Source organism: Grammomys surdaster, unplaced genomic scaffold (assembly GCF_004785775.1).
Source record: "Grammomys surdaster isolate TR1022 unplaced genomic scaffold, NIH_TR_1.0 422, whole genome shotgun sequence".
Taxonomy (NCBI): domain Eukaryota; kingdom Metazoa; phylum Chordata; class Mammalia; order Rodentia; family Muridae; genus Grammomys; species Grammomys surdaster.
The window spans coordinates 1,529,439-1,557,246 of NW_021604841.1; the positions used below are offsets into that span (position 1 = coordinate 1,529,439).

General features: G+C 37.3%; 1 pseudogene; it reads right to left on the reverse strand.

The window, feature by feature from the left end:
* Positions 1 to 393: 393 nt before the first annotated feature.
* Positions 394 to 3,020, reverse strand: LOC114632761 (annotated as a pseudogene).
* Between the last annotated feature and the right edge of the window lie 24,788 nt (positions 3,021 to 27,808).

The following is a 27,808-nucleotide window of genomic DNA, read 5'->3' on the forward strand; positions in this document are numbered from 1 at the left end:
AAAGCTGGCCCTTTCTTTTTTTTTTTTTTGTTTTTTTGTATTTTGTTTTTTGTTTTGTTTTTTTTCGAGACAGTGTTTCCCTGTGTAGCCCTGGCTGTCCTGGAACTCACTCTGTAGACCAGGCTGGCCTCAAATTCAGAAATCTGCCTGCCTCTGCCTCGCAAGTGCTGAGATTAAAGGTGTGCCCCACCACAGCCCTGCAAGCTGGCCCTTTCATTGCCACCCATTTCTTAAAAATAGGACCGACGCATGCCCTGTCTCCCAGTCCATCTTAAAGAATCCATTGGACATTCCTCTGTAAGTGCTTTAGCTATCCCCACTCTGTCTACTTTTAACAATGGGTTGATTTTATGTTTTCCCAATGTGTGTTCCATCCAAAGCAGATGCTTTTTCCTACTTATGTGTAGAGAGAGACTCATCTATTGAGTAAATAGCATTGCTCATCCTGCAGTCCTCTGTCCTCATGGAGTCTGTGAGATCTTCCTCCTCTGAGTCATCATCCTCTTGCTCCTATGCTGAGGAACTAGAGGCAGGCTCCTTGCAGGTCCTCAGGTGGTGAGTGAGGGGGTACTTGGTTAGATAAGTCTTTGCACATTTCCTTCGTGAGAGCTTCGATGCTTCTTCAAGTGGTTTGTTCTCAGGAGTAGTTTATCACACTTTGGACACTTGATCCAGCCTTCTTGTGTATGTGGATGAGTACATGCTGCTTGAGGTCCTGTCTTCAAATAAACAGCTTGTCACAGTAATCACACTTGAGATTCTTCTCACCCGTGTGGATGACCATGTGAGACTCCAGGTGACCCTTCTGCGTGAAAGACTTGTCACACAAAGTATACCTATAATTCTTCTGACCTGTATGTATTTTGAGGTCTGTCCATAGGTTGCTTGGATCACTAAAAGCCTTTCTACAAAAATCACACTTGTGGGGCTTCATACCCATATGACCCATAAAGTGAACGTGGAGTTTGGAAGAAGAGATAAAAGCCTGGGGGCACATTGAACACTTCCACTTCCTTTCCTTGCTGTGGCTTGGCCCATGGCTGTTGGTGTGGCCCTGCCTAGGGAGATGGTTATGGATACAGCTAGTCAGATGAGCTTTGAACACTGAATAGGAATTGCACTCCTTGCCACAGTTACAGAGGTACACATCTGGGTGATCAGGAACACCTATCTGTTGGGCATAATTCTGGCTATAATAGAAAAGCAACTCATTCTCAGGAGGGATGTCTTGTGAGGTACAGAACTAGATCTTTCCATCATGGGGATAGGCCACCAAATTCTGTTCTTCATGGTTCCTGGCTTTGCACACAAACATCATCCAATTACACTCATTTTCATCAGTTGCAATGATGCAGAATTTGAGGACACCATTGTGGTATATCTTCCAGACATGGTTAATTGTCTTGTCTGTCTCCTCTGCTACTTCCATGGAGTGACTCTGCTGACCAATTAGAGGCCCAAAACAAGTCCACACAGGAATGGTTTATGCAGTCCATACACCAACATCTGCTCCCACAACAGACTGGCGGAGAACGAGTTACTTCGGGAGGGACAGTCTTGCTCTGCTCTCTATTGGTGTGTCAGGAACAAAAGTCAGTCATTGGTCCATGATCAGGGCAATCTGCGGGGTAGGCTCAGTCACAAAGAGTGCACCAAATTGTAAACAAGGTTGCCATGTTTTCCTTGTTTGAATTGGAGTCTTCCATTTGCAGAGAAGATGGTACAAAAGATAAGCTGTTTGAGGACACATCTACATGACCTGTCCCCATGGCAACCTCTTGCATGATGGAAGAGACAGCCACAGGCTCTAGGCTAAGGCCAACTTCATGGTGGGAAACAGACTCTTGGGAGGCCAGGTTGTGTGAGGAAGAGAGTGTCATGCTTACAGAGTTAGTGCTCATGGCTGTGATGTGGATGGAGTCACTGAGAGTACTGTCAGACAGCCCATTAACCCGGTTTGCAATGTGGTTTGTCTCCATGACCACAGGAAGCTCCAGACCATTCCCATGAATGGGTATCATACCACCATGTCCTACAGTGTCTGCTGTAAGGTTGTTGCTCACAGAATCCACAGAATGAGGCTCATGACTTCTGGAGCCATTTGGGATTTGGGAATGCTCTTCTGTAACACCGTCCATTGTAAGCTCCTCTGCCATTCCATCTGTGAAGATTGGGCTGGTAACTCTAGAAACATTCTCCATAGTGATTGTTGTGTCCAATGCTACTTCGTGGCCATCATTAGGATGAAGACTTTGGGTACCATGTGTGTTTACAATGCGAGAGTCTATTGAAACAATGCCTAGTTCTAATCCAACATTTCCATTGGCCTGTTAGGGATCCAGTGCTGAAGGGTTGTTGGTGACAGATAATGATGTATTTCCATCAACATTTATAGAGTTTGGGTGGATATACTGAGGAGGTGGTCTGCCAGCTAAATAAGATAAAATGCCAGGTAGAATGGTTCTGAAGTAACTGCTCTCTACGTGAGGGTAAGGTGGTGGAGGTAGGGTATTGTTTCTTTCAAGTAACCCACACATTACTCCTTGATCTCCAATGCCCATGGGGAGCATGAGGGACAAAGCAGAAGTCAGAGAGTTCAGGGAGGGACCCAGCTTTGGAATTGCCACTGGAAGTCCTGGGGCAGGGATGGCACTGTGAGAGGGAGAGGAGGCCAAACCCAGTTAACTTCCTGAAATTGGCAGGCCATTGCTCACATTGGATGAAGACAGCTGCCCCATCCTCACTGGGCACAAGTTCATATCATTCAAACTGCGCGTCCAGTGCAGGGGACCGCATCTGATAGGTGCGAGCTGGGGCTGGTGTCATGTGCTACCACATCCTGCTGGTGGCTGTGCCTCCCTGCAATGCCCGAAGGCTCCAAGGACCGGTGGCTGGGCTCTGTGCAGAATACCCAGCATGCTGGGCGGCTCCCAGGGCTGTTTTCCCAGAAGCACTGGCAGTCGGACTGGTCGACCTGAGGCCCTCACAAGGAGCACTGGCCCAGCCACCTGGCTGTTCATCAGGCCAGACGTCGGCCCAGACACTCTTGCCTCCTGGGACCCTGCGCCCAGTTTACAGCACCCCTAACATTTCTTCCCAGCCCCCGCTTGTTTTCAGTTGGCCAATTTGTCTATAAATTAAAGTCAGGAGCAATGAAGTACAAGTACATGGGCAACAGAAATACAGAATATGCTACACTGTTTCTTGTTTACTTAACATTAATATAGCAGGGTTTTCATAGTTAAATTTTCAACAATATTAAACATTGATATTTACTCTTGCTTATAATGGGTGCAGTAGGAGTGAAGTAATCTAATGCAATTATCATATATAAATACAATTGAAGAGTGGCTTCAGGCAGTGGTAATTAGACAAGAAGTCCCAGAGAATAGTAGTGACGCCAGGAAGAAAAAAATGATATTCAATCTCATCATATTTTTCAACAGTTTTTGGAATCTAAGTTGAACCACCCAAAGGAGTAGGGTTGCAGTTCTATTTCAGAATATAACCTATCTAGTATAATGTAGGACTGCATAAGGGTATCGTGGTTCATGGATGGGCATGGGCCTGGAACCCCGAGACTCCAAGGGAGAAACAGCAAGTGGCTGGCCATGTCCCCAGAACCCAGAGTCCTGACAGGAAGTCTTGTCTCCATAGACCTACATTGTTCAGTCACATAGGCCATTACAGCCCCTCCCAAAGTGCACAGGTAAAGGGTGTGAATACAGGCCTCAAGCCCTAGGGATTTACATAGTAATGAAGACCAGAGGGTGGAGCAAATTAAGCATTCTTCCCATAACCTTCCCCTTTCTCCCTCCCTATTTAAATCAGGTCTGCCCTGAGATTCGGGGGATATATCCAGTTGCATCTACCATCCGCCATGAAAATAAACCCCTTTGGAACTAAGGACTTCCTCGTGTCATTGGGGCCTGCCTCCAGCCTCTGGAACCTTAGACTTTCTCCTGTATGTGGGACCCGCAGCATGGAAACTCACCGGGACTCCACCGCTAAGGCTTTTTTCCCACAGTATAATCTTATCCTAAATGCTTACACTTACATCCCTTGGGTTAAATCTCATAATAGCTTTCCATTTCATCTTAAATAAAAACTAAGGTTCTTAAAATAGACTAATGACTTATAATAATTATCATTTTTACTTCACCAGATTCTGCTCATCCCACACTTATTCCATCCCAATCCTCCTCTCTATAGCTTTATGAAATGACAGTCTTCCAATAAAACCAATTCTGAAATCTCTCTTGAAAATTCCCAGGTTGCTTAAGAGTTCTAGACTAGCTAGATTCCTCTAGAGAAGAGAAAAATGATGGGGTATATCCAGGGATATATGAAGAGAAATTTCCTCAGACACTTGACTCCTGAAATTGTGGGGGGTGGAGAGCCCCATTCATTTTGGTAAGGAAGTTCACCTCAAGAACGAAAGCCTGAAAACTGGGCAGCCTGTTAACCATTGTCACTAGTCTTCCCTTGAAACTGAAAGCCTTAGGGTCTGTGGCCATTGGTATAAAGTCTGTAAATGTAAGACCGAACATTGGAGTTGTAAAATCCATCAAGAAAGAGTCCTTTGTTTAGGAAGAGTAGATTCAGATGGGATAGTGCAGTAATCCTTCTCTTTCTTTGCATTACCTGAGAAACCAGACTTTTTTCTTTATTTCTCATATATTACATCCGAACCCCAGGTTTTTCTCCCTCCTTTCCCTCTATTCTCTTCCCCCTAAGTTCTACAATCATTCAAATATGACTCCCCATATTGAGGAGGTGGTGTCTCTCCTCAGTGCACTGACTTCTATACAAATCGCCCCTGGAAAAAAATCCTCACAGATAGACCTACTGCAATGTTGTCTTATATATCCCTAATCCAGTCTACCTTAATCTTAAACTGATAATATTGCACTTCATTCTAATTTTTATTTTGATTCATTCCCTTTGAGTACTTATTATAAGTTCTCTGATGCCATAAATACAAAGAACACAACACCCCGATGTTACCAACAGAAATCAAAGTGTGTAAACAAAATTAAATGTTCAGAACTTTGTGTTCAATAATCAAAACACATTGGTGGTGATGTCATATTGTTTACTTCATGTACGGTGGTTTGTCTTAGAAATGAGTCCCATAGGATTTTCCATTTGAACACCTGATTCCCAAGTGGTGGTGCTGTTTAGGAAATGTTATGTGGTGGTTATCTTTTTAAATTCTTTAATCCATTTTTACAGTCGAATCCTCATCCCCCTCCTGGTTTGCCCCCTGACCTTTTCCCATACCATGCATATACCCCTACTCCAGTCTCCAAGAGAAAGTCTCCACCCCTTCACCCCTACCCAGCCAGGCTTCCTCACTCCCTGGGGTATTAAGTCTCTCGAGGGTTAAGCACATCTTCACTAACTGAACCCAGACCCTGTAGTCCTCTGCTGTATATGTGTCAGGGGCCTCATATCAGCTGGTGTACGCTGCCTGGTTGGTGGTCCAGTGTCTGAGAGATCTTGGGGGTCCAGGTCAGATGAGACTGCTAGTCTTCCAGGGGGTCACCCTCTTCCTCGGTTTCTTCCAGCTTTGAGATTTGAAATTTTCACTTAGTTCTTGTTCCTTCTGTCTGCTCCATGCTTATAGCTGGGGATCTGAACCCTCAGCTTCCTTTTACTGCTCACGATGCTGCCTGCTTGCTGCCACGCTTCTCTCTGTAATGGAATCTTATCTCTGTGGAACCAGAAGCCAACATAAACTCTTTCCAGTATAAATGTACTTTGTCGTGGTTGCTTTTCACAGCTACAGAAAAGTAACTAATTGAAATGAATTACCAAGAGTAACCAGTTGGTATGAATATTAGGAGAACTCTTAGGTTATGTCGGGAACTAGAAACACGCACCTTTAAATCATCAGACATTCTCAGGAAAGTAAACCACTGGTTTCAGGTAGTAAGATATTTACAAACCAAAGTGCTTTTATGAGAGAAAAATGTCAGGCAAAGAGTCTGAAGAAGGGACATGCAGTTTTTCTAGGTCACATGCAGTAACATATCCTATTAATTATCTTCATTCCTCTTGCCTTAGAATAAAAGCTATGCATAATAAGGAGTTTATGCACTTTATTGCTTAATACTGCGACACTGAGAAGTATGTGATTTGGAATTAAAGATCAATAAATATTTACCAAATTTGACAACACCATTTTCCTAGCTATAGTGTTCTCTATTCTTTTATCTACATAGTTATTACTGCAAGAAACAATTGAACCTGTAAATTTCTCATCATATGTTACCAGTGCACTTTTAGTTTAAAAATCAGTGACTTTCCATAGACAGCAGAGAAATGAGTAAATGAGAATAGATGAAATAACATTGGATCCCGTCTTCCAGACTGATTTATCAGTCCTGTGCAATACAATAGCAGCAGCTTTTGCCTTATAACGTTCAACCAGAGAGACTGGAACACATAAAGGCAAAGACCATAGTATATCCAAGAAGAAAAAGGAAAAGATGATAAATAATGATAATTGTTTCTTAGAATCTGTCTATTTGCAGAAAATGAGTATCTACTTAAAGCTAGTTAAGAAGGGGGACCCGAAAAGATTCAGTACCACCTGAAGAAGTCCAGGGCAGATGTATTAAAAAAAATCACAACAATTTCAGAGCCCATAGATCTCCCTCAGCCTTTCTGACACACCACATATATGTGTAAGCATGTCTGTGTGGGGACTTGAGGACTACCTCAAGTGTCCTCTTCCACTTTGAGAAGGTATAACTTGGATTGTTTACCTACTGTGTATGCAAAGTGCCAGTCCGTGCACTTCCAAAAATTATCCTTATAGAAACAAGCAATGACAAGCACTCATACCATATGTCCAACTTTTACATATCCATGCTTGCATACTTGCATTGCTAAAACTTTGACCCACTGACCCATCTCCCTACTCAGTATTCCAATGTGAAATTCTATAAAAGAGTAGAAAAGCTGTTAAACATCCCAGTCTATACACAACACACACACACACGCACACACACACACACACACAGAGAGAGAGAGAGAGAGAGACAGAGAGAGAGAGAGAGAGAGAGAGAGAGAGAGAGAGAGAGAGAGAGAGCTCAATTAGTAATGCCCAATAAATTTCATCAATTTAAATCCCACCATATTTACTAGGGTTGTCTTTCAGGGATGAAAGTTTCTGTTTACATCTGAACTATAAGAATCTCTCATGCTTGAATGTTAAATTGCATTATATTGGAAACTACATAAAATATCCAAATAAAAAGCAGTCTTGGATATGTAGTCTCTTTTAAAAAATAACAAGTGATATGCATTAAATAATTCATGATTATCAAATATCTTTATGGTCTTTTAGTACATTCTTTCTCTATAGTAATGGAGTAAAATACATCAGACTCTAGTTACATGTAGGTGAACTATAACATTTTGGGAAAATGCATTCAAATGGTGCTAGCTCATGTCACCCTGAATTGCTGTCAAGAGAGCCAGGACTTGCAGAGCTTCATCTAAGGACTTGATATTTTAAAACCCCTATGGCTAAAGGGTCAAAGAAGAGACAGTATATATTTATCATGAGGCACTTTATCTGCTTGGAAACAGGATCACTTGATAATTCACAGCAGTGTTTAAAAGGATAGTTTTAAAAATTAATTATCTGGAGGTCTTTGTTGTTAAGATAGTATAATAGGTTTTGATTAAACTTTGCAAGATCAGTAACAGGAATTCTCTAAAGTGCTGCTGTGCCTAAGATGACTTGCAGCAGAGGCTGGCTGCTTATTTATCAAAGTCATTTTCCTTTTCTCTTCCTGGAAAGGCTATTACCCAGCCAGACTACATTCCCAGCTCTCTTACAGGTAAGTAAGTATAGCAATGTGGTTGTGTAGTAGCTTACAGAATGAACAAGGATAAAATGTCCCCACTTAGAAACCTAGCTGGTAACAGTATCCTCTGTGAGGTTGTGCTGCATTCCAGCCTTCTCCTATTTCTGATAAGATACAGAAGCCCCAGAAGACAACACTGGTTTACAGCGTCCTGTAGAACTACACATTGGAAGGATATGGGAGGACTTTGCCCTTGGCATGACAGTTCACATAAAAAACACAGTGCTTTAGAGCGCAAAATAAGCTTCTACTATGTAGCAAGAAATTTTGTTACTTTGAAAGACACAGAAATATCATCGGAATATGTTTTCATCTTTTTTTGAAATAATTTTTAGTGAATATTTTATTTACATTTCAGATGTTATCCCCTTTCTACATTCCTTCCCATACAGAAACCTCCATTTCATCCCCCCTCCTGTTTCTATGATGATGTGCCCCCACCCACACCCCCACTCTCACCTCCCCACCCATGAATTCCCCACACTGGGGCATCCAGCCTTCACAAATCAAAGGACTTCTTCTGCCACCTAGCCCAAGAAGGCCATCCTCCCCTACATATACAGCTGGAGTCGAGGGTCCCTCCCTATGTGCTCCCAGGCTGTGGTTTAGACCCTGGGGCTCTAGATTGGTATTGTTGCTCTCTTCATGAGCTTCATGTGGTCTGTGAGTTGTATCTTGGGTATTGTGAGCTTTTCGGCTAATTTCCACTTATCAGTGAGTACATACTTTGTATGTTCTTTTGTGATTGGGTTACCTCACTCAGGATGATATTTTCTAGTTCCTTCCATTTGCCTAAGAATTTCTCAAATTCATAGTTTTTAATAGTTGAGTAATACTCCATTGTGTAAATGTACCACATTTTTGTATCCATTCCTCCTTTGAAGGACATCTGGATTCTTTCCAGCTTCTGGCTATTATAAATAAGGCTGCTATGAACATAGTGGAGCATATGTCCTTGTTATATGTTAGAGCATCTTCTGGATATATTCCCAGGAGTGGTATATCTGGGTCCTCAGGTAATGCTATGTCCAATTTTCTGAGGAACTGCCACACTGATTTCCAAAGTGGTTGCACCATCTTGCAATCCCACCAACAATGGAGGAGTATTCCTCTTTCTCACATCCTTGTCAGCATCTACTATCAGCTGAGTTTTTGATCTTAGCCATTCTGAATGGTGTGAGGTGGAATCTCAGGGTTGTTTTGATTTGCATTTCGCTGATGACTAAGGATGTTGAACATTTCTTTAGGTGCTTCTCAGCCATTCGAGTTTCCTCAGTTGAGACTTCTTTGTTTAGCTCTGTATCCCATTTTTAATAGGGTTATTTGGTTGTCTGGAGTCTAATTTCTTGAGTTCTTTGTATATATTGGATACTAGCCCTCTATCAGACGTAAAATTGGTAAAGATCTTTTCCCAATCTGCTGGTTGCCATTTTGTCCTATTCACAGTGTCCTTTGTTTTACAGAAGCTTTGCAATTTTATGAGGTTCCATTTGTCAATTCTTGATCTTAGAGTATAAGCCATTGGTGTTCTGTTCAGGAACTTTTCCCCTGTGAGTATATAAGGTTCTTCCCCACCTTCTCTTCTATTAGTTTCAGGGTATCTGGTTTTATGTGAAGGTTCTTTATCCACGTGGATTTGAGCTTCGTATAAGATAAGAATGGATTGACTTGCATTCTTCTACATGCTGACCTCCAGTTGAACTATCGCGATTTGTTCAATATGCTATCCTTTTTCCTCTGGACAACTTTAGCTCCTTTGTCAAAGATCAAATGACCATGGATTAGAACGTTCGTTTCTGGGTCTTCAATTCTATTCCATTGATCTTCCTGCCTGTCTCTGTACAAATACCATGCAGTTATTATCACTATTGCTCTGTAGTACAGCTTTAGGTCAGGATGGTGATTCCTCCAGAAGTTTTTTTTTTTTTTTTTTTTTTTGAGGATAGTTTTTGCTATCCTGGGATTTTAGTTATTCCAGATGAATTTGTAAATTGCTCTTTATAGCTCTATGAAGAATTGAGTTGGAATTTAATGGGAATTGCATTTAATCTATAGATTGCTTTTGGCAAGATGGCCATCTTTACTATATTAATCCTGCCAATCCATGAGCATGGGAGATCTTTTCATCTTCTGAGATCTTCAATTCTTTCTTCAGAGACTTGAAGTTTTTGTCATATAGATCTTTCCCTTGCTTGGTTAGGTATTTTATATTATTTGTGACTATTGTGACCATTTCCCTAATTTCTTCCTCAGCCTGCTTATCCTTTGAGTAAAGGAAGGCTACTAATTGTTTGAATTAATTTTATATCCAGTCACTTTGCTGAAGTAGTTTATCAGGTTTAGGAGTTCTCTGGTGGAATTTTTGGGTCACCTAAGTATACTATCTTATCATCTGCAAATAGTGATATTTTGACTTCTTCCTTTCCTATTTGTATCCCTTTGACTTCTTTTTGTTGTCTAATTGCTCTGGCTAGGACTTCCAGTACTATATTGAATAGGTAGGGAGAGAGTGGGCAGCCTTGTCTACTCCCTGATTTTAGTGGGAATGCTTCAAGTTTCTCTCCATTTAGTTTGATGTTGGCTACGGCTTGCTGTATGTTGCTTTTACTATGTTTAGGTATGGGCCTCAATTCCTGATCTTTCCTGGACTTTTACCATGAAGGGATGTTGAATTTTGGCAAATGCTTTCTCAGCATCTAGTGAGATGATCATGTGTTTTTTTTTTCCTTTGAGTTTTATTAGATAGTGGATTACATTGATGGATTTCTGTATATTGAACCATTCCTGCATTCCTAGGATAAAGCCTACTTGTTCATGTTGGATGATTGTTTTGATGTGTTCTTGGATTCGGTTTGTGAGAATTTTATTGAATATTTTTGCATCGATATTTATAAGGGAGATTGGTCTGAAGTTCTTTTTCTTTGTTGTGTCTTTGTGTGTTTCAGATATAAGCGTAATTTTGGATTCACAGAATGAATTTGGTAGTGTTCCTTCTGTTTCTATTTTGTGGAGCAGTTTGAAGGGAATTGATATCTTAATACCAGATGAGGGATTTGGGGCTGCTTCAGATTGTCCACAGCCGCTGACTATGGATTGCCTTGGGCTCTAGCAGGTTACTTGATTTTCACATTTGCAGATATTTTGTGTAAGGATGTGATGCTTTGAATTCTGGGAACTCTTCAAAAGGTATATAATGTTAGGGCTCTGAAAGTATTGTTGGTTGTTGGCTGTTTGCTCTGGATTGATGTTGTTTGTTAAGTAGATGTGCATGAAAAAGAGCAACAAGAAGAAATTAGATATCATGACACTGAAGTTCAAACTTGTCCCAAACTTTAAACCCTTAATCAGCAGTTAGTAGTCTAAGGATAATGTTTGCTCCTTTCCTCTCTATTCTTTTTTCTCTCCTATCTATTGTTAAGGGGTTTAAAGGGTAGAAAAGGAGTGAACAAGGGTATATGAAAAAAAGAACACAGGGAAGGAAGAGCAACCCACAATACTATAATAAGCTTATAACATTTTCTGAGTTTGCATAAAATTTAAAAATGAGCATATAATAAGAAATTTCATTCTAGTGGCCTAACTCTGTAACATTTAAGTTATATAAAAAGAAATTGTTTATTTTAGATGGAAATCTGTAAATAACTGACCACTTGGACAAAAAAGGCAAAGCTGATATGGAAAAGTAAGACATTTTTTGAAATTGTTGGAAATAGAGATCAAGTGTATTCTATCAAATGATTCCAGGGTTTGGAAGCTTCTTCTGCTCAGTAACATGGTAGAAGAATGATGAGTTATTCTTACAGGAGCAACAGTTGTGGGAACTGAAGAAGTATGTGCTAAGAAGGGCAAAGCACTCTAAAAGGATGTTTATAAATATGTTTATGTCACATTTAACAGACAAAATGAGAGATCATGGATTGCTGGACAAACAGGAAAATGGCATCTATTATAATATTGTTACTAAGCAGGGAGAAGTGTGCACCTGTGGCCACAGAGTTCAGAGAATTTCCATGTGAATAAAGATTTACCCTGGTGTGCTTTACTCACTAAATCATAAAGTGGATGTGACCATTTGGGATAGACTTAATTTTTGAATATTGCTTTTATATACCTGAAAGCTCTAAGTATAGCCAAATCTGTGACTATGGAAAACCTCAAGTGTCTTGATACCCTAAGCACAAATTTTTGAAGAGAGAGCAGAGATATAGTCTATAGGAAAATCCCAGTCTTGTGTTTGAATATAGCCTAGACTACCCTGATATAACAGCTATTTGCCTTATGTATTCACCCAGGTTTTAGCTACCTTTCTAGAGTTGTCAATGTCGTTCTGAGTTTCACTCTTGAGTGTTCTCAGAGGGCAGCATACATGTATCATGTCCTTCTCTTCTTCTTAGGGGTAAACTGATCACAGTTAAGGTTTTGATACTTAACTCTTGAAACACAAGCTTCAAATGGCAAGATCTCTGAAACCTAGATATTTATAAACATGTTGTTGATATAAAAATATCATTCTTTTATAGCAATGGTTGTTTTTTTCTGCCCATACATCCTTAGGTAACGCTTCCAGCTACCCATCTCTGAACTCAGTTTTTCAGCCTCTCATCCATTATATAAACTGCTAAGGGATATATGATTATTCTGTTCTTACCAGTAACTTTATTTTAAAGATAGATTCTGCTGTTTATATGTAAAGCCTTGACTGACTAAATTAGTCAAAACAGCAGTGAATCAAAGCAATCACCTGCTCACTTAAGTTATTTCTGTCATGTTATTTTAGTCATTGATATAATAGCACACTAACATGCTCTAAATTTGCCACGACTGTGATTTTATATGGTTGCTTAGTAATGCCTCTGATACATTAAACTTTCATGGAATAGTTTTGAAAATTTTAATTTATTATCACTTCTTTGAGAATATTTGTGAACCCTTTTTATATTGCTTCCTTTTGTATGCTTTATTTGTAAGGCAACATTAGATTTACAGAAAAAAACAAGAATCAGAATTCTTCTCTACTTTTCTCAGTTTAAGGAGTTAAACATTTTTATATATCACACTGATATGATATGTTAAAGCAATTTGAACACTCACTTTTGAAATATTGAAAAGTATATACTTATGTTGATTTTTATTCTTTTTGTTGCAGAAGTTCATGTGATGGGAGAATGTATTACATAGTCACTAGTATATAATTATATACAATAGTATCCCTGGTCCCTTGGGTACCACTTACCATCTAATCCTTAGAAAATTTTGACCAATGTTTTGATTTAAGTATTTTTTGCACTGTCTAGAATGCTGTAGATGTGGAACAATAGAATATCTTAATTTTACTTTCTACTACTATTATAAAATGATATGTCTAAAATCTACTGACAGAGGAAAGGATTCACTTCACATTACACTTCTAGATAGTAGTCCATCACTGAGGAAAGTCAGGGCGAGAACGTAAGTCGGAAACCTAGAGACATGGGTGCTGAAGACACCATGGAGGAAAGCTGTTTATTGGCTCACACCTAATAGCTTACATACCCTGCTTTCCAATATACTTAGAGCCACTTGAACAGGGATGGCTCCACTCACAATGTGCTGGATCCTCTCATATCAAAAAATATGCAACGGTACACAAGGCAATCCAATGAGAAGGAGGCAACATTTTATCAACGGAGTTCTCCACTTCCCAAATAAGTTTACCTTGTGTCAAAGAATTAACCAAGACATACAGAAAAACCCTTTTCAGATAAGATTTTTATCTTTCTCTTGTTCTTTCTCTCTATCTCTTTCTATCTCTGTCTCTCTTTCTTACTACTTTATTTCCATTTATTATTGAGAATATTAAAATATGTTCTACATGCAGCTCTTTTACTCTTTGGCATGAATAAGGATGTTTGAATTGATTCTAACTTCTACTAATTATCGAAAAATCTGTTATACGTATTTCTAGGCTTTTTTTAATTGTTGTTTTGTTTTATGACAAGCTCTCATTTGGTATTCAGTCTTACGTAGAACTCACCAGCCTAGGCTAGCCTTTGAATCCAGTCTTCTTTTGCCTCAATCTCAATGCTGAAATTACATGAATAAGCCACCATTCTAGGCTACTTGTGAGTTTTCGTTAAAGATAAGATTTCAGCTACTTTTGGTAAGTGTGCAAAATCACAATTGCTACACTCAGATGTTTAGTTTTATAAGATGCCATTCATTCACTTATGAGCAATGAATGACAGTTTATTTTACTCAAAGTCATTCTATGTATTTGATGTCAATTTAGAGGATCACTGCAGATTTAATAGGTTGATGGTGGTATAAAATTTTATTCTGATTTTTAAATCCTCAAGTATGAAAAGATTTTTTTCACATAATTTTGTTCTTTAGATATGTCCCTCAAGGGCTATTAATTTAGACTTTCTAACCATTTTTGTTGTAGTTATTGTCTTTTTATGTTGAATTTTAAAGAAGTTAATTAATTTTATAGCTTATCATCTGGCTTTTGGAAAAAATACATTTTTCAAAACCTTTTCTAGTCTCTGGATTTATTTTCATTCTATTCCAATGACTTCCATATAGTAGTAGTTTTGAGTTATAATGATAAGCTTATGAGGTCTTTAGTCTTATTTAGACTATTTCCCCATATTATTTCTACGTCAGCGGCAAACCGTAGATCAACTTGATTACTTCTTTTATTATATTGAGAGATATTCTTGAGTTTTCTGTTTATTAGTTCTAACCTACTGCCCTTTTGAGTTAATTTTGTAAAAAGTATAAAGAGTGCATATAAATTCAAGTTTTAACAGTTGGTTTTGTGCTGAATCTATTTATTGAAGAGTCTTTGTTTATCAATAAATCATGTTTACTCTTTCATGAATTTGACCATATTTTTGTGGATACAGTCTGTCTTTACATTGTTTCTTGTTCTACTTTCTCTGATGGCTAGTTTTATATTAACTTGACACAAGCAGTCTTGGGGAGAGAAACTCTCAGTTGAGAAAATCCTCCCACCATGTTGACTAGTGTGCAAGTCTACAGTACATTGTCTTAATTAGAAATAATATGGGAGGATCTAGCTCATTGCAGTGTTGCCAACAATGAGCTGGTGGTTCTGGGTACTGTATGAAATCAGGCTGAATGCAAAGAAGGGAAGATAGTAAGCAGCTCTTTTTTATTATTGTTTTATTAGATCCTCCTCTGACTTCATTGACAATAAACCGTGATGTAGAACTGAAATCTGAAATAGACTCTTTAATCCCCAAGTTGATTTTGTTCTATCACATAAACAAAAATTAAACCAAGACACTGTTTTTTTAAACTTTTAATTCATCCACACAACATTTACTTGTTCAAAGTAGCATTGGTTTATCATAAAAAATTATTTACGTGAATCATCAGACTTCTTTTGAATGTTGTGCCAATTTTACAAAATTGATCATTGCCAATATCAAAATTCCATTTCTGTGTACACATATTTGTTTGTACTCATTGTGTATTGACCCATATATATATGTACATGTGAAGGCCAAAGTTTAGTGCTGGTTATCTTCCTGGGTCACTCTCCAAGGCATTTCATTGAAACAGGAGCTCTCTCACTGAACAAGACAATTTAGTCACCTGGGCACAGGAATCCTCTTTTTCACAACTCAGGAATTAAAGATGAATGGAATTGTGCTACACTGTGTTATTTGGTTGCTGTGGATTCAAACTTAGTTCCTCATACTTACACAAAAAGATATTTTACCCATTAAATCCCAATTCTAAACCCTAGTCAAAAATATTTAAGAACTTTCCTTAGATTTTATATTTGATCATCATATATCTTTAGATCTTAAGGTTCTACTTGAATTATTTATTATATTACTGAAGATGTTTGTTTGTCCAATTCACAAGTAGCTTGTACTTGCATTTCTTACGTCAGAACTTTATCACCAAGGAAAATCAGGCTGTCTCCAGTATGTCGATAGCATGAGTATATTTCATCTTTAGCTTTATGTTACTGGCTTATTTTTAAGTCCATAAATATGATATTTGTAGGTTAATGGGACTATATTCCCCAAAGCATATCCATGTTTATACATGATCTGAGCTGGTTCCTGTCAGAATCAGTGAAATACAGTCAATCAAATATTTTAGCAAGTATGTCTACCACTAAACTCTGATATTTTGCTTTTACGTTTGAAATCAATGAAAGTGAAGACATAAAGGCATTTGCTAAACAAGCTATTATTTTTCTGAAGAAATGTAGAAAATTATATAATAATCATAATTTAAATAACTTATTAGTAAAATATGCTTCTTGAAGTAAAATAGATTACCTAATAAATAAGAGTACATAAGGATATTTTCCATGTCTTCTGAAACAAAAGTATGCATATCAATTAAAATTATAATGTATTTAAAAAGAGAAAATGCATTCATTTTATTCAGATAGCTGGTTATTTCTTCATATATATAATTTTCTAGAATGACATAATTATTATTTTTTAAAAGATCCAGCTTATTTTATCAGTATTTGATTTGTATAATGTCATGCTATCAGTATAATAATTTAAGAGAGCAATTTTAATTCTATGAATCTAAAAGAATATCAAAATTATCTTAAAATATACATCATCTTATTATTATGCTACATTCTTCAACCTTATAAAGATTTTTTCTACTATGTTGAAATATGTTACACTGTAGTTTCTTCTTTAAGCCTATAACTAAAGTTCTTAAAAGACAATTACCTGAATAAGGACCCGATCAAAAAGATCCTCTTTAATCATATATACTATTTTAGCATATTATTATAACATATATTGTTAAATGTCCTCAGGAGTAGGCTGTAGGTGGGTCTTAACAAAGTAAGACAATGCTTGGCTGTTAGGATGAAAGAGTTGGTGAAGATAAGACAGAGTTTAATGAATGTCAGGGGGTGTAGGTAGGGATGTGGGTTGCAGTGTAAGAATTTCCTGGGGAGGGTGAGATAAGTCTAGGCCCCTAAGGGCCGCAGCTCTAGCTGCCTCGTCAGCTCAGTTCTTTCCCTGGGAGGCAATAGAGTCATCTGTCCAGTGGGATCTGCAGTGAACAATCCTAATAGCTGTGGGGAGATAAGAGGCCTTTAGCATGGCCATAATTTGGTTTGCATTAGTTACTGATCCTCCTTTTGTGATATGTAACCTGTACTCCTTCCAGGTAGCAGCGTGGGACAGGAGGATACGGAAAACATATTTGGAATCTGTGTCAATGTTGAGGGATTGTCCCTGTACTAGCTGGAAGGCACGCGTAAAGACTATTAGTTCAGCCTGTTGGTTGGTGGTATGAGCAGGAAGGGCCTGTGCCTCCACCACCTTGGTGTCTGACACTATGGCATAGCCAGCTTTCCTGGCCCCATCATGTAGAAAGGAGCTTTCATCTGTATATCAGGAATAGATGGCTTGAGGCAATGTGCCCTCCTGTATCTGTGAAGGATGAGGTAATAGTTCCTCTAAAGTTTCAGTGCAAGAGTGAGATAGGGAGTAGTTAGTATTAGGTCGAGGAAGAAGACTGGAAATATTAATAGGTGGGCATAATTTAAAGGTGAGGGTGGAGTACTCTATTAGAGCTACCTGAAGAGAAAGAATCCTGGAGAGAGTAGAGTATGTAAACCTTTATAAATTAGGAGCTGTAACGGGTTGTAAGAAGAGAGGACAGTTATAGGTGATCCCAAGGTTAGTTTCTTTGACTCTCAAATAAGGAGTTCAGCAGCTGCTAAGGTATGAGTACAAGGTGCCCATCCCTGGATGGTTAGATAAAGTCTTTTTGACAAGTATGTTACAGGTGCAAAAGATGGTGCCAGTTGGTGACCTAAGACTCCAAGGGCAAATCCCTCCTTTTCAGGTACATAGAGGAAAAAAGGATGAGTCAGGTCAGAGAGATGCAAGGCTGGAGCCTTAAGAATGGCCTGTTGGAGCCTTTGAAGGGGCTTAGTGACAGGTTTGAGAAAAGGTTCATGGGTGGGGCCTAATGCTACTTCATATAAGGGGTGAGAAAGTAGGGAAAAGGAAGGAACTCAGGAATACAAAATGCTAACCATTCCTAGGAATGATAAAATCTCTTCCTTTGTAGAAGGAACAGTTAGAGACTGAATCAGATTCTTTCTATCTAAGGCCTTGTGGATTGGGGCAATTTTTGGTCCCAAATAGGTGACCTAAGGAGTGGACAGGTCAACTATAAAAGGTAAGACGCTGTAGGCTTGACTGGAAAGGAAATTTAGAAGAGCAGCTGTGTCACCTTGTCAGGGGCAGCCCTGCTTATACACTGAAGGCCTAACATCAGCAATAGGCCTGACATACATGCCTGCTAGCACCAAGCCTTGGGTCTCTGTGGAAAAATACTGAAACAGATGACTAGAAGCTATTGTAAACAAGGAGTTTTGTGGAAGGCTGCCAAGCCTGGTTAGTCATAGACCTTATAGATAGGTAACCTTGTTGGATAGTACCAACTTAGATAAAGACAAGTGAATCATAGGCGAAGTCATAGTGATTTGTCCCCTGAACCTTCACCCAGCTGACACTCTGTTCTGGAAGATATCTGTACTATCCATAAACACCTACGCTCCTGGTCATCCCCTTCCCCACATCCTGCCTTTTTGTGTATATAACCTGTGTGTGAAAAAGTTAAATTGGCAATCTGATCAGATTATAGGCAGGTCATCATTCCTTGCACCTTTTCCTGCTTCCCTTCCTCCGGCTCCCAACTTAGCTAAAATATCCCTTCCCAATAAGGGGACAGGACATGTAGGCACTACCAAAAAGGAATAGGTGAGAGGTACACCTCCTAAAAATGCAACTAAGTGGGGGGGGTGGTCTGGTGAGGAAGGTAAGGTTGTCCTCCTAACCCTGACAATAGGAAAATGCGTAGGTGAAGTGGGTCCACAAAACTTCCTCAGGACCAAGTAAGGGGCCCCAGTGTCCAAGAGGAAGGAGATGGGTCTTCCACATACCATAACAGCTACCGGGGGCTCCCTGCTAGTGATAGGAGTAATTGAGGTCAAGAGAGCTTGGGTCCCATCAGTCCTTCATGGCCAATCCTAGAATGTCAGCTGAAGGGTTTTCTGGGAGCTATGTCCCTCTGTTCTGGGTGACATGAGGGCAATCAACAGCCCAGTGTCACTTCTGATGGCACGTAGGACATGGTCCCCTTAGATTGCTGGGGTTGGGGCAAGCCTTTGCCCAATGACCTTGTTGACCACATTTGCAGCAGCTGCCTGGTGGTCCCTGAGCCTTCAAAACCCAGGAGTTTGTGGTAGTGGCTGAAGCTGGTCGGATAGCCTTTGCCAGCATGTGCTATTTCTGGCATCAATATAAGTATCCATTAGTATAAGCAACTATTATTTTGTCCAAATATATTTTTTAAATATTCTCATGAAAGAATTTCTATAGCATGTTTCTGAAATTGCTTAAGCTAAACATTCACTCAAGTCTGTTTAGTTAGGACTTACTGATGTCTGATAAAGGTGGTAATTAAAGAACTACAGAACGGAAAACAAAGATAACAATGTAATTTATTAGATTCCCACAGTTTAAACAAACATTTTCAGTCTTGTATTTTATTAATTTTTATCCTTTGGGCTTAGAACCACAATGATTATGAATAATTAAAATATTAACTTCGCAAATTATATTCAGGTGTGAAGATGGACTCCCATTGTCTAAACAGGATTCTCTCAAATTAAACCTACAAATAATCAAATTTAAAGTTCATACACTAACATGTATATTTTTAACTCATTATTGTAGACCTTTATGTCTTGATTTAATATGAATTAGTGGAAAGAGAACACAACAAATGTATTTTTTGCGATGGTTATCCAAAAAGAGGAAGTAATGACAATTTAAAATCGTATTACATGGCAACAAAATCACACAATGTGTTTGAGATATTTTTCATTCATTCTACAGATTCTGAACCTGTACCAAAACACTGCACCTGTTTTTAAGAACATTAAAAGGTGTTTTCCCATGAATGCAAGGTGTTGTTTAAAGTACATACTTTGGGGATATGCTTATACTTTAGTTGTGGTTTCTGTATTTATTTTTATAGTCTTTCACCTGTGATACATATTATGTGCAATGAACACAATCAAACAAGGAAAAAGGAAAAAAATTCTAAAACTCATTCACATTATAGCATATGACCCTTGATCCTAGACATTCAAATTTTACCTCATAAAAACAAATTTTGCAAGTGTTGCACATATTTGTCCGTTCACCTCTGCAGCCATGGCATAATAGTAAAAGTGACAGCATTGCATTACTTTCTGTAACATTAAAGGAAATTCTACTTAACTGAATTGAATCATGCATTTTCAGTGTTTACTTGATATTTGAGTTTAAAAACTTGTTTTTTGTTATTTTTGCATATCTGCATTCCTTTGCAGATCTGAATGTCAACCACAAGGATTTACAATGCGTTACTGTTGTGATGTTCTAAAGATTTTCTCCCAAATGTCTATTGAGTGCCAGGGAACATTCTCTGTATTCACTAGACCTTGTGTTTCTCAGAATCAGATTTTCTGTAAAAGAAAAAATTATGTTGAAGGAATTAAATTTTTTATTCAGTAGAAGATTATCAAAAAATCAACATCATATTTTTCAGAGGACATAATGTATATATTTGTTTTCTTGATTGCATGAAATAAACTATTACCTCATATTACTATAAGTTTCTTATAAAAGCTTCCAAAATCTTGAAATAAGATTTGGTACCTTAAGAAGAGGTACCAAAGCTACTGAAAATATTACACATTTTTATTATAGATATCAGAACAGAAAACATGTTTGTCTGTCATGGAAAAATATAATCATTTAGATTGGTGTCTGTTTTTGCATTTTACATTTTTTATGAAAAATTAATGAAAGCCAATTGATGTAGAAGCAATAGAGTGTATGGGAAAAGATACTGCCATCACATAACAGAAGAAAGAGTTCTACAAATTGCCACTTGGTAAGAGTTTCTTTTACTAAGGTGGTGAAATTAAGTAAGAGTAGGAGTGTTTCCACCACAATCACATCATACACCTAAAGATAATAAAATAAAACAAGTAGATATCTACACTTACATTGTACCAGTCCAGCCAGTACAAAAGTGAACAGTCCTCTGAGAGGGGAGAGAATTATAAAGAAAAGTCTGGAAAGAACGAGTCTTACAATTCTTGACATATTGAGACAGGTTAGAAATTGGGAAGATGGTCCAGTAATTATTGTGGCAACCCCAAGTTTAATTCTCTTAGACTTTATATACTTTACAGTATCCTGGGAAACAAAGTCACAAGCCAGTAGAGACAATGGCTAATGTATGTTTGTTATCTGTTCCCACCTGGAGGCCCCCTATTCCTCTGTGTTTCTTTCCACCAAGATTAACAGAACATTCCACCCCTTGCCTTGAGTTTCAAGTGTATCCTCTCTTATCATTTCATGCATCAGCAGGCCAGGAAATCTTCCAGCAGACCTTGGCATGAGTTGACTCTGCCTGACAGGCAGGCTGTTAATAGAAGCAGGCAAAACAGCTCCCAACACTCCATTACAGACACACACACACACACACACACACACACACACACATACATATATACACATACACACACGTGTATATATATATGTATATCTATACATATATATATATATATATATATATATATATATATATATTAAGAAAAAGAATATCCAAGTATAAATGACTTTGTTTTGTCATCACAGTTGTGAACATCATATACACTTCTCAACAATTATTTTAACAAAATCTGAGAAATAGTTTTGTTTTATGACCTTCATATGTGTTGACAGAAAGATTTTTTAACCATGTGGAAATTTCATTCCTACTGCTTTTATATTCTAAATACAGCTGCACTCTGTTGGGTGGAAAATTCAAACTTTATCCCAGACAGATTTTAAAGAGATTTCTTTCCACTTAGTAATTATGAACTAATAAAATTGTCACAAGTAATCTTTCAAGTGCTGAAAATTTCCAAATATTTAATGTTATCTAAATTAACATTTATACAGTGCTCTTCAGAAGATGTTTCTGTAAAAAAAAAATGCCCCTAAAAATGCTAACTCAAATTTAAAATTAATTCTTTATAAATATTTTGGACCTAATCTAGAGCTTATCCAAATATACATGAAAATTTTCCTCACACCTCATCCATGCCTAGCCTAATGAAGGAAGTATTTCCTTTAATATTGGAGGACATAGGCAGTGTTAAAACAATTGTCAATATTGCATAACCATATTTAAACAGAAAAGACAGAGTAAAAAATACAGCGCCAAACCAAACCAAAACAAAGAGCAACATTTGCACAATACTACAGAGCCTTGATGAGTTGGGCAGCTTTGCAGAACTCATTAAGATAAAGAAGCCTGAGGAAAAGAAGGTCTGAAGACAGGCCAACATGGGCTACAGCTCAAAGCGAGGTCCCAAGGCCTGATACTATTACTGAGGCTATGGAACGCTCACAAAGAGGGACCTATCATGACTTCCCTCAAGAAGACCCAACAAGCTGCAGAAAGAGTCAGATACAGATATTTACACCCAACCAATAGACAGAAGCTGCTGACCCCTGTGGCTGAATTAGTGAAAGACTGGAAGTGGTTGAAAAGGAGAGTGACCCTGCAGGAGGACCAGCAGTCTCAATCTGGACCCTTGAGATCTCTCAAACACTGGACTACTGCTGCCAAAAAGGCAAAATACACCAGCTGAGGTATTGACACATGAGGCCCCTGACACATGTACAGCGGAGGACTGCTGGGTCTGTGTTCAATCAAAGATGATGCACCTAACCCTCAAAAGACTTGAGTTCCCAGGGAGTTTAGAGGTCAAGTTGGGTGGGGATTGGGGGTGGGCACATTCTCATGTATACAGGGGGGTGGATTGGAGGTATAGGATATGGTACAATCAAAGAGTGGACACTGGGGAATAAAAACTGGAGTGTAAATAAATAAATAAATAGAGTAAGCAAACATAAACAGAGACATGTGACTGAACTCAAAAGTTTTAAGCCATATTAAATCTATAAAAAAAACCACTTTAATAATACATCATACTTAGATTGTAACTTTTCACTTTATTAAGATTTTAATATTTTTGTTATATTGGGTCAAATCATACATTCATTGTACAACTATACAAGCATATTTATAATCTTATATTAAAAAAGAATTTTTTTCAATTTTACTTTTAAAGGTATTTCAATTTTTATTTGATTATTTCTATTTCATACACAACCACCGTGGTTTTTAAACTTATTGTTTTCTAATTTTTTTATTGTTTGATAAATGTATATCATATTCCGATAATATTTACTCTTCCATCCAATTGCTCAAATCCATTCCTGCTTTCTTACTGAACCAGCCTTCTGTTACATTTTTAAACTAACTGGGTGCAGTTCATGTTACCCACATACTTTTAAATTCATGGCCTTCACTAAAGGATAGTCAACCCAGCTACTGTACCCTTAAAGAAAGCTAATTCTCCTCCCATCAGCTATCCATTCGCAAGAGTTCCTTATCTAGTGTAGACTTTATGCCCACCTCCTTTCTCTATGCTGGCATTTTGTTTGGCTTGATTTTGCACAGGTCTTCTTCATGTCTCAACAGCTATGAGCACATAGGTGCACCTACCCTGCTTTGTTCTGAGAACAGTTTCTTGTAGTCAATCATCACCCCTGTCTCTCATAAGTTTTCCTCCTTTCTTCTGTAACCCTTCCTCTTATGTGAATTACCTTAACTTTGGCTTAATGTGCATTCTCCAAAACAACTACCTATTGTTGTTAATATTATGTTCCACAGAAGAACTGATTCATCTTTCTTATTTTTTTAAATAGAATCATGTTTGTAAATATAACATTTAAATATTAGTGCTGAAAGAAATTAAAACAGAAAAAGGAGAAGAGAGAAGTTTCTGAAGATACAAACTCATGGAGATCATGAGTAAAATAATATAAGCACAGCAAACAGCTGTTAGATAAAGGGATATGTCAAATTGGATAGGTTATTCTAGATTGATTAACTTTTCAGTTAATGAAAATGCAAATGAGCAAATATGACTTGAAGACATGTGGTAGCATCATCTGTTGGACAATTCCAATTATCTTCTAAATAGTTTATCCACTCCATGATTCATTTATTTTTCTCCTTTTTAAAGTAAATAGCAAAAGTTAACTTTGAGTTTATAAAAAATTTTAACATCTAATACATATACCCATGCCTTTCAGAGTCTACAAAAAATTATCTACATTATAGACATGGAAGTTTGTCCCTGTCCATATTTATTCCTACTTTGCCTTTCTTCTTATACTTCCTAACCTCGACACCTTTCTGTTTGTCTTTTTCCAGTTTAAAATTTTAATGTTTCGTCAAATTTACCCTGTTATGAATGCTATTTACATGGTACTCTTTGAAGATTTTACTTGTTCTGCTAAGTATTTGTCATTACAATTCTAGAATTAGAAAATGAAATGGAAATCAGTGGAAGAATTGTAACACTAAACCTTTTTTTATTTTTATTTATTTTTGTACTCAGCATAAACAATGATGGGATTGATGATGAAGTGTTTGTACATACATGCCATTGTACTTTCTGTGTTTTCATCTCCTTGTTAATGTACTTTGCTCCATACTTAAATATCCTATGCAACCACTCCTCACACTGCAAATATTCCATTTTCTATTTTCATGTCATTTGTGTGTGTGTGTGTATTTCTCAGTGTAGCTTATATTACTTAATGTGATAGTTTCTAGTTCCATTTTATATTCTGAAATTAACAAATTTCATTTTTATTTATATCTAAGTAATGTTTCATTATATATAACAGAATGTTGATAATGTATATAATATATAATATATGTATGTGTGTATACATATATATGTTTATGTGTGTGTATGAGTGTATGTGTGTGTGTGTGTTACACAAAATGGTGCAGTTGCCGTGGAATGGCTCAAAAAATTAATGATGTCACATGGTCCAGCTTTAATGCTGTTCTTTATGAGTGGGACCTTCTCCCTGATTTCCACAATGGCTACACCATTTTGCATTAGTACCATTAGTGAAGATATGTTTCTTTATTTGTATATCTCACATTCTTATCAGCATTGGCTATTGTTTGTTTTCAGCATCACATTTAGTAAGATAAATTGAATATCCAGTATTTTTAAAATTTCATTTCTCAGAGAACTAAGAATTGATGCAAAATTTCAAATGTCTTTTCCATATGTGTTTCTGTTTAAGGAAATTTTATTTAATTCATTTGCCAATTTATTAATTAGATAATTTGCTTTCTTGTGCATTATATCAGAATCCTTTTATAGGTGTTTGCTTTTTATCATCTATTAGTTGTATAATTAAGAGACTTACACTCATTCTGTATGATGTATATTCACCCTCTTTTCATTTTGTGTGCTATATCTAACCTCAATGGAATGTTTTCTAGGCTGTACAGCACATTTTAATGAAATATATCACCATTAGTAAGTACTTGGGATTATTTTTGTCTTATTAGAGATATTTTCTGGAAATTCTTGTTTAGACCTACATCATGAGTGTGTTCCGTGTGTTTTCCTCCACGAGACTCAAGGTGTCATTTTTTTTAAAAATGTTAAGTTTTATTAAACCAGCTTGAATTGATATGTACAGAATGGAAAATGTGAATCCTTATTTAATTTTCTATTTGTGAGTATACTGTTTTTCCAGTACCGTTTATTGAAAAGCTATCTTCTCTCAATTCATGGTTATTTTTACATTATTTTTGAGTAATTAGATACTGATACATACATGATTTAATTCATGAGCCCTGTGTTCTGTTCTGCTGGTTGCTGGGTCCCTTTTGTGCCAGACTGATGGTTTTCACTGATGAAATCTTTCACATCCTTAATTTCACTTATTCCTGGCATTCAGCTTAATTTTTAAACTGTTGTAAATGGCATTTTTCATGATTTCTTTTGATTCAAGCTTGTTATTGGAACAGAAAATAACTGGTCTTTATATTTGTCTGTTTTCTTTTTGATAGTTTGATGAAATAGTTTATCAGGTATCTGAGATATTTTTGGTATGAACTCTGTATAGCTCAAAGCAAAGGATCATATCATTGCCAAATAGGAGTAACTTGACTTCTCTCTTTCCTATAAATATTTTTTTAATTTTTTTATTTTTTTTGTTGTTCTAGCTAACACTTTACTCACTGTCTCTAATTAAACTAGAAAAAATTGACACATTTCTTTCATTCCTGTCTATGAAACATTTCAGTTTTTCTGCACTTAATATAAGTTGTTTGTATGATTTTCTACAAGAAACCTTTATAGTAATGTTTCCTCTAAAGTTTTTTCTTTTTCTGTTTTTTTCTTGTAATTTTATTAACATTTTATTCTTCATTTCTTGCTGGCTTTCAGGACAAAAGTAGTATCTTGGCTTTTGATTTTGTCTTTAGTTTTTAATTTTATTTAAATTATTAAACTTACATCTCTCTCACAGCCCCCCTCCCAGTCAGTCTCCCATACATACACAATCCTTCCTCTCTCCCCACTCCCCTTCACTTCTGAGAGGATACTCCCCACCATTACCCCCAACCTTGGCATTTCAAGTCTCTGCAAGGATATGTGTTTCCTTTCCCACTGAGGCCAGACAAAGCAGTAGGAGACATTGAACTTTGTCAAAGTACTTTTATGGATACTATTACATGGTTTCTGTCTGATGTCTACATATTGTGTTACATTCAATTAATTTATATATGTTGAGCCTCCATTGTAACCTGTAATGATATCAGTAATGTCACTGGATAGGATGTTTGTAATTTGTAGTTGAATTTGGTTTACGGGCATTTTACAGAGAATTTTTGTATCTATCTTCATTATATGACTTTATCCAATTTTGATATCATGTCAATATTCAGTTCAAAACATGAATGAATAACATTCCTTCCTTTTTTTCTTTAAGGAATTTTTTGAGGAGCACTGTGTCAATTATCTTTCAAGATCTGGCAAAATGACTTCAGCAATAGTGTTTTGGTTTGGTGTCTGAAGATGAGATGGATCCCTAGATGGGCCAGTCTCTGGATTGCCTTTTCTTCAGTCTCTGCTCTGCTCTTTGTCCCTGTATTTCCTTTAGACAGGAGCAATTCTGGGTTAACATTTATGAATTAGGTGGGTGGCCACATCTGGATGCTAGCAAGCAAACATCGGACTGAGCATGGGGACCCAATTGGAGGAGTTAGGGGAAGAACTGGAGGAGCTGAAGGGGATTGCAATACCATAGGAAGAAAAACAATATCAACAAGACCCCCCCACACACACACCCTCAGAGTTTCCAGGACTAAACCACCAACCAAAGAGTACACATGAAGCGACCCATGACTCCAGCTGCATATGTAGCAGAGGATGTCCTTATCTGACATCAATGGGAGGGGAGGCCCTTAGTCTTGTGGAGGCTTGATTCTCCAGAGTAGGGGATGCTAGGGTGATCCGGTCAGGAGTGGGTGAGTGGCAGAGCACTTTCATAGAAGCAGATAGAGGACAGTGTGATGGGGGTTTGCAGAGGGGCAATCTGGAAGAGGGACAAGATTTGAAATGTAAATAAATAAAATAACCAATTAAATAAAGAATAAATAGATAAATAAATAAATAGATAAATAAATAAATAAATAAATAAATAAATAAATCTGTCAGAATTTGGCAGTAAGCCTGATCTCTATTGGACTATCCTTTGGTAGGAGCTCCTTATTAATCCTCTGCTATTATTGGTCATTACATGTTTATTGAAGATGCTTATATTCTCTTAGATTGATTTTAATACGTAACAAGTTTCAATAATTCATTAATTTCTATTACATTTTCTTATTTTTATTTTCACTTTTAAAATATAGGTTTTCAATGTGTTTCATAAAGAATCTATGAATTTTTTGGTATCATTGTAATACCTTCTTTG